Genomic DNA, 14,729 nt, shown 5'->3' on the forward strand with positions numbered 1-14,729 from the left:
GGAAAGAAAAAAAACAAAGTAATTCCTTGGGAGATAACATTGACTGCGAGGGGCCACGATGACCCACTACCCACCCACTGGACGGTTTACACTGTCAAGATGCTACTTTGAGGTAAAACCTTTTGATGCATAACCCTTTGTCCCCCAGAGTTATATAACTGTGCTCTGACCTCAGAGCTTTCTGAAAGACTGTCTCCTGGGTTATAATCCTCGGGTTGGCTTGGATAAAATTTTCCATTTCTTTATTAGATTGACTATTGATTAATTTTTTCCAGTGACAGTTATATTCATCTGTTTTTTATTTTTATATTCCACATATAAGTGATAACAGAGTATTGTCTTTCTCTGTCCAACTTATGTCACTTAACATAATGAGATTATTATCTGTAAAAAGATTAAGTAAAAATTTAGCTATTTCTTTTTTTTTAATTTTTATTTAATAAATGGTACAAAACACAATGCCAAAAACATTAACAGTTAAAATTTCACCAAATGAAAAAATACTATAGAATACAGTTGTTAAAAGCTGCATTAAGTTATTTTACAACTGCCTCAAGCTGCAAAAAGGAAAAAAAAATTTTAGCTATTTCTTCCAGAAATTTTTTTAATAGATTAAAGAAAAAGATTTTACAATGTGTTATGTAAGCATGTTTTTTCAATGTAGAGTAGGCACATAAAATAAAACTAAAATATTTCTGTGCAGGAACACCTTGCCAATAAACAATTATTCTGTATGCACTTTTGATTTTCTGGTCTATATATGATTTTGATACTGGTGACACTGTTGAAATGTGACTATGCTAAACACAAGGGAAAGGCAATATTAAAAAACTGAAAATCAACCCAAAACTTTACTAGTTTACACTGAAAAAAATCACACTAAAATTAATTTAAATTACTTAAAAAGCCATAGAGTCATCATCCATAAAAGATAAATTAACACTTATTTTATAACAAATGAAATTAAAATCTATAAAATATGCAAAATATTTTGTATTTTAGACTCATTTAACTTTAGTTTTTACTGTGTGATATTCCTTTTCTATGGGTTTACCTTAATATTTTTATGATTTTAAAGGTAGCATATACTCATCATAGAAAATACACTATTATATATGAAATAGATAACTGATGAGAAACTACAGGGAACTCTGCTTGGTGCTCTGTGGTGACCTAAATGGTAAGAAAATCCAAAAAAGAGGGAATATATGTATACGTATGGCTGATTCACTTTGCTGTGCATCAGAAACTGACACAGAAGTGTAAAGCCACTATTCTCCAATAAAAATAAAAAGTAAAAAAAAAAAACACAAAATAAAAAGAATAAACAAGGAAAGTTATAAAAAATAAAGGAGTTTCTGCAATATATAATAACATTGATGAACCTTGAAGATGTTGTTGTTCAGTCACTGAGTCGTGTCCCACTCTTTGCGACCCCACGGACTGCCGCACACGAGGCTCCTCTGTCCTTCACTATCTCCCTGAGTTTGCTTAAACTCATGTCCATTGAATCAGTGATGCCATTCAACCATCTTGTCCTCTGTTGTCCCCTTCTCCTCCTGACCTCAATCTTTCCCAGCATCAGGGTCTTCTCCAATGAGTCAGCTGTTTGCATCGGGTGGCCAAAGTATTGGAGCTTCATCTTTGGCATCAGTCCTTCCAATGAATAGTCAGGATTGATTTCCTTTAGGATTGACTGGTTTGATCTCTTTACAGTCCAAGGGACTTTCAAGAATCTTCTCCAACACCACAGTTCAAAAGCATCAATTCTTCAGTGCTCAGCCTTCTTTAAGGTTCAACTCTCACATCCATACATGACTACTGGAAAAACCACAGCTTTGACTATACGGACCTTTGTCAGCAAAGGTCTGTGATTTTAAATATGCTGTCTAGGTAGGTCATAGCTTTTCTTCCAAGGAGTAAGTATCTTTTAATTTCACGGCTGCAGTCACCATCTGCAGTGATTTTGAAGTCCAAGAAAAGAAAGTCTTTGTCACTGTTTCCATTGTCTCCCCATCTATTTGCCATGAAGTGGTGGGACCAGATGCCATGATCTTCATTTTTTTAAGGTTGAGTTTTAAGCCAGCTTTTTCACTCTCTTTCACTTTCATCAAGAGGCTCTTTAGTTTCTCTTCACTTTCTGCCATAAGCGTGGTGTCATCTGCATATCTGAGGTTATTGATATTTCTCCCAGCAATCTTGATTCTGGCTTGTGCTTCATCCAGCCCAGCATTTCACATGATGTACATTGCATAGAAATTAAATAAAAAGGGTGACAATATACAGCTTTGATGTACTCCTTTCCTAATTTTGAACCAGTCTGTGTTCCATGTCTGGTTCTAACTGTTGCTTCTCAACCTGCATACAGGTTTCTCAGGAGGCAAGTAAGGTGGTCTGGTATTCCCACAATGAACACATTTTGCTAAGTGAAATAAGCTAGTCACAGAAAGACAAATACTGCATGATTCCACTTATATGAAGTATCTAAAAAAGTCAAGTTCATACAATCAAACCGTGGAATGATGGCTCCCAGGGGTTTAGAGGAGGGGGACATGGGGTATTACTAGTCAATTGGCATAAAGTTTTGGTTAAACGAGGTGAATAAGTTCTAGAGATCTGTTGTATAAGATTGCACCTGTAGTCAACAGTAACATATTACACATTTAAACATTTGCTAGGAAGGTAAATCTCATGTTTAGTATTCTCACACAATAAAATAAAATTGCTTTAAAATTTTTAAAAACTGGAAAAAAATTATGTTAACAACCATGCTGGAAAGAAGTTTTCATTTTTATTTCATTACGGACATCTTACTATTATACTAAAGAAAATTATACTGTGATCAGAAACTGGGCATATAAAATAACTACACTATATGGAATCCTGTGTATAATATATTGAAAAAATTGAAACCACAGAGACATGCATGGGAACAAAGTATACAATTTGTTCTCTATAAAAATAAGTATATGACCGAAACACATGACACCTACCAAAATAAAAAAAATATAGTGACAATGAAGAATGAAGGTGAAAGTGAATTCCATCACTTGTGACAGGTGTGGGTTTGCAGATGTCGTTGATATAGGAATTCTCCTTGGCAACTCTTCCAATCAGAAGTTGCAGGCCTTTGCACACTTGTGATTTTGTGGTTTTTTCTAATCTATGAAAATTCATATTTGATGAAATGTGCAGATAGCTGCTTGACAACATTTCTCAGGAGAACTAGGATTACAGTAAACAGTGAACATTTTTAGCATTGTTTTTGTGAGATCCTTGGTTGGCTTCAATGGTCTTAAAGGAGCACTGCATAATCCCCTAAAAATTAATTAATTATCCCAATTCATTTTATACTAAATTCAATCAAAGCATGAAATGCTCCCCTCTCCAAAAAAAAGCCCTTTGCTCTAAAGCACATTTTACCCTCTTTTCTTTCTCTACAAAGCCATCCTAGACTCACTTGACACATGGTGAGCTTCCTGTGAGAATTCCTCCTGCATTTATGGGGGCAAGTTCAGGTAGCTTTCAAAGAACCATGTAATTAGCACACTCTTCCATGTTCTTATTTTATTTGTTAATGATTTGCTGTCTCTTAAGTCAGGTGGTACACTCCTTGAGAATAAGGTTAGCATGAGATGCTTACACCACCTTGTCCACTCCCTCAGTGGGTTAGAAAAGTTTGGAACCAAACAAATCTTCAAAAGCAACACTTGAAAATATACTTTGGAATATCATCAACATAAAGTCGATGTTCCTCTAAAGCATTAAAAATAGCTACAAGATGGTTCCTGCATGAGCATTAGTTAACAAATTATGTTGGGCTTTGTATTTAACCACCCTGAAGTGTGGACCTGTCTCCCCGTAGCCAGAGATTACAGAGAAAAACCAGCTGTGGCTGAAAGTCTTGTTTGGAAGTGAAAAGACACTGCCCAGGTGTTGGTGTAGGAACAACAGCAGATAGAAGCTGAGTCACCTCTGTAACTGGAGCGTGATCAGGACAAAAGGAAGTATGATGCACACTGGATTGTGGGGTTGTGATTTGTTACTAAAAGTAGTCTTTCTTTATCTCCACAGTGCCTGCAATTGCTTCTGTCATTTCATTTATCATGCTGTGTTGTATTGTGAACGTTTCAGACGTTTCTTGGACTGTGTCTGGAGAATTCTTGAAGTGAAACTGAGTGGCAGTTTCCTTCATCCATAGACTTCAATAATTTTAGTGATAATATCAATGTCCTCTAGCCAAAGACTCCCAGGAACATACATATACTGATCAAGTTCTGCAGGATACCTGAGTTTGATTCCTGGGTCAAGAAGATCTCCTGGAGAAGGAAATGGCAACTCGTTTCAGTATTCTTGCCTGGAGAATCCCATGGACAGAGGAACCTTGCAGGCTACAGTCCATGGGATCACAAGAGTTGGACACGACTTAGGGACTTAACCACCACTAGCCAAAGACTCCCAGGAACACACATACAGTGATCAAAGTGAGTTTGTCATTTAGTGAGAATGTACACCATGGAGAACTGTGAGGCATCTCAAGAAAAAAGAGGGTGCTAAACAAACTTATTATAGGCTTTGAGCTTTGGTTGAGTGACTTGGGGGAGGGTCAAAGGAATCTGTGGTTCAGTCTGGGTTGGGTGCCATCAGAAAAGAGAGCGGTCCTGTGATTGAGTATCTCAGTCAATTTTATCAGGGGTGGGGGACAGACTAGAATGAGACTAATTGATAAAGAAGCAGTGATCACTCATATTAGTTAGGAAGGAGAAATATTTGGTCATTTCTGTGGTTTGGACAATGTTTGTATTTTGTCTGGGTTCAGACATTATGGAGTGGTCTTGATTTGTCTTGATCCATCATAGTTGCAGAGTTGCCTGATCTGATACTGATAATCTATGAAATTTTGGGGGGATCAACAGAACACCAAGCTTTAGTTTGGTGTTGCTACTAGTGCCAGGCCAGCACCAACCAACACCAAGGCCAACCAATAGTACTAGGCTAGCTCTTGGATGTTAGGAGATGTTTCTCTTTTTAATTTGGTGTTTTACCAATAGGCCATGTGAAAGGGGGCTTCCTTAAATGCATTTCAAAGAGGTCTGACCTCCCCCTCCACCCTACAGGCATTTCTGTCTCTAAGCCCATATTCTTTTGCCCCCACTGCATTGCTCTAGCTCCATCTACTCACCCCCTGGCATATTTCTGGGGCCTATCCCAAGTCCTACATTTTCCATGAAGTCATCTCTGATCACTCCACTCCAAAGGACTTTCTTCTGCTCTGATCTTGATGCTTTTATTTTTTGGTCTACTTTATTGGCACTTTTAGGGTCTAACACTACATGCAATCTATGTATGTAATGATAAAAGGTAACATGTACTGTTAAAAGATCTTCTACTGAAAGAGACTTACCGCTCCAACTGAACCCTAAGCTATTTGAGGGTAGGGATCATATGCTGAAAACTCATGTTTTTTATGTTTCTGGTTCTGTTTCAAGTTTTTGCATATGTTAATTCATTTAGTACAAGCCTACAAAGTAAGCACTATTATGATCTCCATTTTTCAGGTGAAAACAAAATACCTCTTATTAACCCTCTGCTACCCCCCCCACCCCTTCCCCATCCAGTTAACTAAGAGGCTAGTTAATGATGGATAGCAAAAGGCAGGGGAGTGATGTGTGGAGATTTTCTGCCCAAATACTTTTCAAGTATAGCTCATTTTACATAATACATACTCTTAAAAATCAACATTAATAAAACCATGTTTGCTTAAACAGAAGAGCTATCACTACTATGCAGATTAGTGAAGCATTATGAGGGCTTATGAAGATAGATCAATGCAATTTTGCATGTGGTATCTCCTTAGACTTTCACAGTGCTACTCTTACCCTCATTTTACAGCTAAAGAAACCATGCTGCAGAGTGGTTCCCAGAAAGAAAAAGAGGAAGAGAAGACAAAAAAAGGTTAAAAATAAAAGAAGAGAAAGAAAAGTGCAGGTACAGATTCAATGCAAGTTCTATTAAAATTCCAGTGACATTTTTCATGGAAATAAGACAAATAGTCCAATCATATGGAATCACAAATAGCCAAAGCAATCCTGAGAAAGAAGAATAAAGTAGGAGGCATCACACTTCCTGATCTCCAACTATATTACAAAGCTATAGTAATCAAAATAACATGGCACTGGCATAAAACAGACAAATAGATCAATGGAATAGAAATAGAGGCCAGAAATAAACCAACCTGTATACAGTCAACTAATACTTGACAAAGGAGCCAACAATATTCAATGGGGAAAGGATAGTCTCTTCAATAAAAGGTAATGGGAAAACTAGATATCCACATAAAGAAGAATAAAAGTAGACTCCTATCTTACACAGCTCACAAAAATTAACTCAAAATGGATTAAAGGCTTAAATATAAAATCTGAAACTGTAAAACTCCAAGAAGAAAACATAAGGTAAAATCACCTTCACATTAGTCTTTGCAGTGATTTTTTTTGTATAAAACACCAAAAGCACAAACAACAAAAACCAAAAATTAAAAAGTAGGACAATATCAAGTAGGGCTTCCTAGGTGGTGTTGTGGTAAAGAACCCACCTGCCAATGCAGAAGCCAAAAAAGACATGGGTTTGATCCCCAGATGGGGAAGATTCCCTGGAGAAGGAATGGTGACCCACTCTAGTATTCTTGCTTGGAAAATTCTATGGACAGAGGAACCTGGCAGGCTACAGTCCAAGGGGTCGAAAAGAGTTGGACACAAATGAGCACACACACACACACAAGATGGCATCAAACTTTTAGTGCTTCTGCACAGCAAAAGAAATAATAAAAAATGAAAATACAAGCTACAGAGTGGGAGAAAATATTTTAAAGCCATATATCTGATAAGGAGTTAATATACAAATATATAAGGAACTCAACGGCAAAAACCAAATAATCCAGTTTAAAAAAAGGTAAAGGACCTGAATAGACTTTTTTTTCTAGGAAACACATCTAAATTGCTAATGGGTATATGAAAAGATGCTCAACATCACTAATAATCAGGAAAACACAAATCAAAAACACAATGAAATATCATCTCACACATGATAGAGTGGCTAACATCAAAAAGATAACAGATATCAAGTGTTATTTAAAGATGTGGAGTACAGTGTGCCTTTGTGCACTGTTGGTAGGATTGTAAATTGATACAGTCACTATACAAAATAGTATGGAGGGTCTTCAAAAAATAAAAAAATATAATAAAACTATCAAGTGATTCAGCAATCCTACCTCTGGTTGGGTATATTTGAAGAAAGTGAAGTCACTATCTGGCAGAGATTTCTGTACACCACACCTATATTCACTGCAGCATTATTCACGATAACTAAAACATGAAAACAACCACATTGCCCATCAATGGATGAATGGACAAAGAAAATGTGATACACACACACACACACACACACAATGGAATATTGTTTAGCCATAAAAAAGGAAATTCTGTCATTTATGACAATACAGATGGATGGACATTGAAGGCCTTATGCTAAGTGAAATAAATCAGATAGTGAAAGACAAATATCATATTATCTCACTTATCAGTTCAGTTCAGTCGCTCAGTCATGTCCGACTCTTTGCAACCCCATGAATCACAGCACGCCAGGCCTCCCTGTCCATCACCAAATCCCGGAGTTCACTCAAACTCATGTCCATCGAGTCGGTGATGCCATCCAGCCATCTCATCCTCTGTCGTCCCCGTCTCCTCCCACACCCAATCCCGCCTAGCATCAGACTCTTTTCCAGTGAGTCAACTCGTCGCATGAGGTGGCCAAAGTATTGCAGTTTCAGCTTTAGCATCAGTCTTTCCAATGAATACCCAGGACTGATCTCCTTTAGGATGGATTGGTTGGATCTCCTTGCAGTCCAAGGGACTCTCAAGAGTCTTCTCCAACACCACAGTTCAAAAGCATCAATTCTTCAGCGATCAGCTTTCTTCACAGTCCAATTCTCACATCCATACATGACCACTGGAAAAACCAGAGCCTTGACTAGATGGACCTTTGTTGGCAAAGTAATGTCTCTGCTTTTTAATATACTATCTAGGTTGGTCATAACTTTCCTTCCAAGAAGTAAGCGTCTTTTAATTTCCTGGCTGCAATCAGCATCTGCAGTGATTTTGGAGCCCCCAAAAATAAAGTCTGACACTGTTTCCACTGTTTTTCCATCTATTTCCCATGAAGTGATGGGACCAGATGCCATGATCTTTGTTTTCTGAATGTTGAGCTTCAAGCCAACCTTTACACTCTCCTCCTTCACTTTCATCAAGAGGCTTTTTAGTTCCTCTTCACTTTCTGCTATAAGGGTGGTGTCATCTGCATATCTGAGGTTATTGATATTTCTCCTGGAAATCTTGATTCCAGCTTGTGCTTCTTCCAGCCCAGCGTTCCTCATGATGTACTCGGCATATAAGTTAAATAAGCAGGGTGACAATATACAACCTTGACGTACTCCTTTTCCTATTTGGAACCAGTCTGAAGTTCCATGTCCAGTTCTAACTGTTGCTTCCTGACCTGCATACAGGTTTCTCAAGAGGCAGGTCAGGTGGTGTGGTATTCCCATCTCTTTCAGAATGTTCCACAGTCTATTGTGATCCACACAGTCAAAGGCTTTGGCCTTGAGAACCCCATGAACAGTATCAAAGGGCAAAATGATAGGATACTGAATGAGGAATTCCCAGGACGGTAGGTGCCCAGTATGCTACTGGAGATCAGTGGAGAAATAACTCCAGAAAGAATGAAGGGGTGGAGTCAAAGCGAAATAAATACCCAGTTGTGGATGTGACTGGTGATAGAAGCAAGGTCCGATGCTGTAAAGAGCAATATTGCATAGGAACCTGGAATGTTAGGTCCATGAATCAAGGCAAATTGGAAGTGGTCAAACAGGAGATGGCAAGAATGAACGTAGACATTCTAGGAATCACTGAACTAAAATGGACTGGAATGGGTGAATTTAACTCAGATGACCATTATATCTACTACTGTGGGCAGGAATCCCTTAGAAGAAATGGAGTAGCCATGATGGTCAACAAAAGAGTCCGAAATGCAGCACTTGGATACAATCTCAAAAACGACAGAATGATTTCTGTTCGTTTCCAAGGCAAACCATTCAATATCACAGTAATCGAAGTCTATGCCCCAACCAGTAATGCTGAAGAAACCGAAGTTGAACAGTTCTATGAAGACCTACAAGACCTTTTAGAACTAACACCCAAAAAAGATGTCCTTTTCATTACAGGGAACTGGAATGCAAAAGTAGGAAGTCAAGAAACACCTGGAGTAACAGGGAAATTTGGCCTTGGAGCACGAAATGAAGCAGGGCAAAGGCTAATAGAGTTTTGCCAAGAGAACGCACTGGTCATAGCAATCACCCTCTTCCAACAACACAAGAGAAGACTCTACACATGGACATCACCATATGGTCAACACCGAAATCAGATTGATTATATTCTTTGCAGCCAAAGATGGAGAAGCTCTACACAGTTAGCAAAAACAAGACCGGGAGCTGACTGTGGCTCAGATCATGAACTCCTTATTGCCAAATTCAGACTTAAATTGAAGAAAGTAGGGAAAACCACTAGACCATTCACATATGACCTAAATCAAATCCCTTATGATTATACAGTGGAAATAACAAATAGATTTAAGGGACTAGATCTGATAGATAGAGTGCCTGATGAACGCTGGCTGGAGGTTCGTGACATTGTACAGGAGACTGGGAGCAAGACCATCCCCATGGAAAAGAAATGCAAAAAAGCAAAATGGCTCTCTGAGGAGGCCTTACAAATAGCTGTGAAAAGAAGAGAGGCGAAAAGCAAAGGAGAAAAGGAAAGATATAAGCATCTGAATGCAGAGTTCCAAAGAATAGCAAGGAGAGATAAGAAAGCCTTCCTCAGCAATCAATCCAAAGAAATAGAGGAAAACAACAGAATAGGAAAAACAAGAGATCTCTTCAAGAAAATTAAAGATATCAAGGGAACATTTCATGCAAAGATGCGCTCGATAAAGGACAGAAATGGTATGGACCTAACAGAAGCAGAAATATGGAGAAGAGGTGGCAAGAATACACAGAAGAACTGTACATAAAAGATCTTCACGACCAAGATAATCACGATGGCATGATCACTGACCTGGAGCCAGACATCTTGGAATGTGAAGTCAAGTGGGCCTTAGAGAGCATCACTATGAACAAAGCTAGTGGAGGTGATGGAATTCCAGTTGAGTTATTTCAAATCCTGAAAGATGATGCTGTGAAAATGCTGCACTCAATGTGCCAGACAATTTGGAAAACTCGGCAGTGGCCATAGGACAAGGTCAGTCTTCATTCCAATCCCAAAGAAAGGGAATGCCAAAGAATGCTCAAACTACCGCACAGTTGCACTCATCTCACACGCTAGCAAAGTCATGCTCAAAATTCTCCAAGCCAGGCTTCAGCAATATGTGAACCGTGAACTTCCAGATATTCAAGCAGGTTTTAGAAAAGACAGAGGCACGGGAAATCAAATTGCCAACAACCGCTGGATCATGGAGAAAGCAAGAGAGTTCCAGAAAAACATCTATTTCTGCTTCATTGACTATACCAAATCTGCCTATCAGTTCAGTTCAATTCAGTTCAGTCGCTCGGTCGTGTCCAACTATTTCGACCCCAGCACACCAGGCCTCCCTATCCATCACCAACTCCCGGAGTTCACTCAAACTCATGTCCACATCCAGCCATCTCATTCTCTGTCATCCCCGTCTCCTCCTACCCTCAATCCCTCCCAGCATCAGACTCTTTTCCAGTGAGTCAACTCGTCGCATGAGGTGGCCAAAGTATTGCAGTTTCAGCTTTAGCATAAGTCCTTCCAATGAACACCCAGGATTGATCTCCTTTAGAATGGACTGGTTGGATCTCCTTGCAGTCCAAGGGACTCTCAAGAGTCTTCTCCAGCACCACAGTTCAAAAGCATCAATTCTTCGGTGATCAGCTTTCTTCACAGTCCAACTCTCACATCCATACACGACCACGGGAAAAACCATAGCCTTGACTAGACGGACCTTTGTTGGCAAAGTAAGGTCTCCACTTTTTAATATGCTAGCTATCTAGGCTGGTCATAACTTTCCTTCCAAGGAGTAAACGTCTTTTAATTTCATGGCTGTAATCAGCATCTGCAGTGATTTTGGAGCCCCCCAAAATTAAGTCTGACACTGTTTCCCCTGTTTCCCCATCTATTTCCCATGAAGTGATGCCTATAGCAAAGCCCAATCTCTACTCCAAAACACAGTCCCACTGCTCCACCCAGTGGCAGTCTTGAGACAGTGCATAAAGGCTATCTGCCAGAGCCACTCAGATTACATCAGAACCTTGGCATTGCTGGGAGGAGTGGCCATGTTACTATTCATTTTTTATCCCCAGGGACTCTGATGTGCTGCTGCATTTGAGAATGGCTGGCCAAATCTGCACTTTCCCTATGACATAGAGACTTTTTCCTGGTGCCAGTTGGAATGGCAGGTGGCACCTGGACAAGGTGCTAACATAGGCTATCACTTTGTTTTTTCCATTCTCTCATTAGGAGTTTAATTCTTTCTCATCAACTGCCATTTCTCAGTGAACACTGTGTATTGAGTGCTGGGAATACAACACTGCACAAGACAAATAAGGCTTTTGTCTTACAGTGAGCTTACAGTGAGGAAGACAAGCAAATCTGTATACAGATGGCAATAAGCTCCATGTAGGAAAAGGACATGGTGTTGAGACAGAAAACAACTGAGGTAAGAGAAGACCTCTTTGAGGAGATGACACTGAACTGAGACTTGGAGGCTAAGAAGTCAGTTATACCCCAAATAGCCAAAGCAATCTTGAGAAAAATGAACAAAGCTGGAGGAATTAGACTTCCTGACTTCAGACCATACCACTAAGTTATAGTAATCAAACCACCATAGTACTGGCACAAAAACAGACACATAGGTCAATGGAACAGGACAGAAAGCCCAGAAATAAACCTACACACCTATAGTCAATCTATGACAACGGAGGCAAGAATATACAATGGAGAAAAGACAAGTCTCTCAATAAGTGGTGCTGGGAAAACTGGACAGCTACATGTGAAAGAACAAAATTAAAACATTTCTTCATACCACATACAAATACAAACTCAAAATAGGTTAAAGGCTTAAATGCAAGACCTAAAACCATAAAACTCCTAAAAGAGAACATAGGCAAAACACTCTTTGACATAAATCACACCAAGATGTTTTTTGACCCACCTCCTAGAGTAATGGCAACCCACTCCAGTGTTCTTGCCTGGAGAATCCCAGGGACGGAGGAGCCTGGTAGACTGCCGTCTATTGGGTCGCACAGAGTCGGACACGACTGAAGTGACTTAGCAGCAGCAGAGTAATGAAAATAAAAGCAAAAATAAACAAGTGAGACCTATTTAAACTTAAAAGCTTTTGCACAGCAAAGGAAACCATAAATAAGATGAAATGACAACCTTCAGAATAGGAAAATATATTTGCAAATTATATGACTGATAAAAGACTTCCCTGGTGGCTCAGATGGTAAAAGCCTCTGCTTACAATGCGGGATACCCAGGTTCAATCCCTGGGTTGGGAAGATCCCCTGGAGAAGGCAATGGCACCCCACTCCAGTACTCTTGCCTGTAAAATCCCATGGGGTCGCTAAGAGCCGGACACGACTGAGCGACTTCACCTCACTTCACTTCATGACTGATAAGGGGTTAACATCCAGTATACATAAACAGCTCATATAACTTAATATCAAAAAAAAAACAATCTGATTAAAAAATGGGCACAACTTTTGCAGCAACATGGATGGACCTAGATAACATCAAACTAACTGAAGTAAGTCATATAGAGACAAATATTATATGATATCACTTATGCATGGAATCTAAGATATAATACAAATGAATCTATAAACAAAACAGAAATAGATTCACAGACATAAAAACAAACTTACAGTTACCAAAGGAGAAAGGAAGGGAGGGATAAATTAGGAATATGGGAATAACAAACTACTATACATAAAATACATAGGCAACAAGGATTTACTGTATGGCACAGGGAACTATAGTCAATACCTCGTAATAATTTCTAATGGAAAATAATCTGAAAAATGTATACACATAACTGGTTCGCTTTGCTATATACGTGAAACTAACACAATACCGCAAATCACCTATGTTTCAATTTAAAGAAAAACAACAAAATATGGACAGAAGACCTGAATAGACATTTTTCCAAAGAAGACAAACAGATGGCTAGCAGGCACATGAGAAGATGTTCAACATTACTAATCATCAGAAAAATGCAAATCCAAACCACAATGAACTATCACTTCACACCTGTCAGAATGGTTATCCCCAAAAGAACACAAATAACAAGTGTCAGCAAGGATGTGGAGAAAAGGGAACCCAGGTATGCTATTGGTGGGAATGTAAATTGTATGGACAGCTGTGACTGAAGTATCAAAAAGGATAAGAATTAGAAAAGTGATCCATGACTTTGACCAGATGGTGGTCATTGAGGATCATAAGAAGGAGAAGAGAACCAGACTGGAAAAATAAGAGTGCGGAATTTTTGAAGTTGAGATTTTTGGAACTAATAATGGATTTTCATTAAGAAGGTCTGGGACCCTAGGCATGGCACCAGGAATGAGTGACTAAGGTAGCTGCTGCTGCTGCTGCTGCTAAGTAGCTTCAGTCGTGTCCGACTCTGTGTGACCCCATAGACGGAAGCCCACCAGGCTCCCCCATCCCTGGGATTCTCCAGGCAAGAACACTGGAGTGGGTTGCCATTTCCTTCTCCAATGTGTGAAAGTGAAAAGTGAAAGTGAAGTCACTCAGTCGTATCCGACTTCACGACCCCATGGACTGCAGTCCACCAGGCTCCTCCACCCATGGGATTTTCCAGGCAAGAGTACTGGAGTGGGGTGCCATAGAGTAGATGACAAATCATGCAAAATGAGGAAGCTAAGACACAGAGGGGGCTGGGTGTTGCGTGGCGTAGTTGTCAAAGATTTGAGATGGAGAGGAAGTGTAGTGAGGTTGCCAGTCGGTTTTGGTTGTTTTTTTTAAGATTTACTTATGTATTTTATTTTTTGGTGTGTTCGGTCTTTGTTGCTGCCTGTGGCTTTCTCTAGTCGTGGTCAGCGAGAGCTACACTTTGTTGCCATGTGTGGGCTTCTCATTGAGGTAGTTTCTCTTGCTGTGGAGCACAGACTCTAGGTGCTCAAGTTTCAGTAGTTGCAGCACATGAACTCAGCAGTTGTGGCACGTGGGATCAGTAGTTGTGGCACACGGGCTTAGTAGCTCTGTGGCATGTGGGATCTTCCCAGACCAGGGATCGAACCAGTGTCCCTTGCATTGCAAAGTGGATTCTTAACCACTGGACCACCAGGGAAGCCCCAGGCAGTCTTGAGTGTGCTCGTGATCATAAATTTGTGGTCAACCCAGCCATACAATTTTTAGTATTTTCAACTGCTTCAATATAGACAAAGAAGCATGTGGTTCAAGTAGTGCTGTGGATTGCCTAGTGAATATGATAGGGAGCTAAGAGGAGAAAGGAAACGGACTGATTTTAACAAGGAAGAGTGTATTGGTTTCCTATTGCTTATGTAACAAACTACCACAAACTTAGTGACTTTAAACAGTACAAGTTTTTTTATCTTATAGTTCTGGAAGTCAGAAGTCCAA

This window comes from Moschus berezovskii, chromosome X (assembly GCF_049115385.1).
Source record: "Moschus berezovskii isolate FMDL1 chromosome X, NW_MosBer_1.0, whole genome shotgun sequence".
Taxonomy (NCBI): domain Eukaryota; kingdom Metazoa; phylum Chordata; class Mammalia; order Artiodactyla; family Moschidae; genus Moschus; species Moschus berezovskii.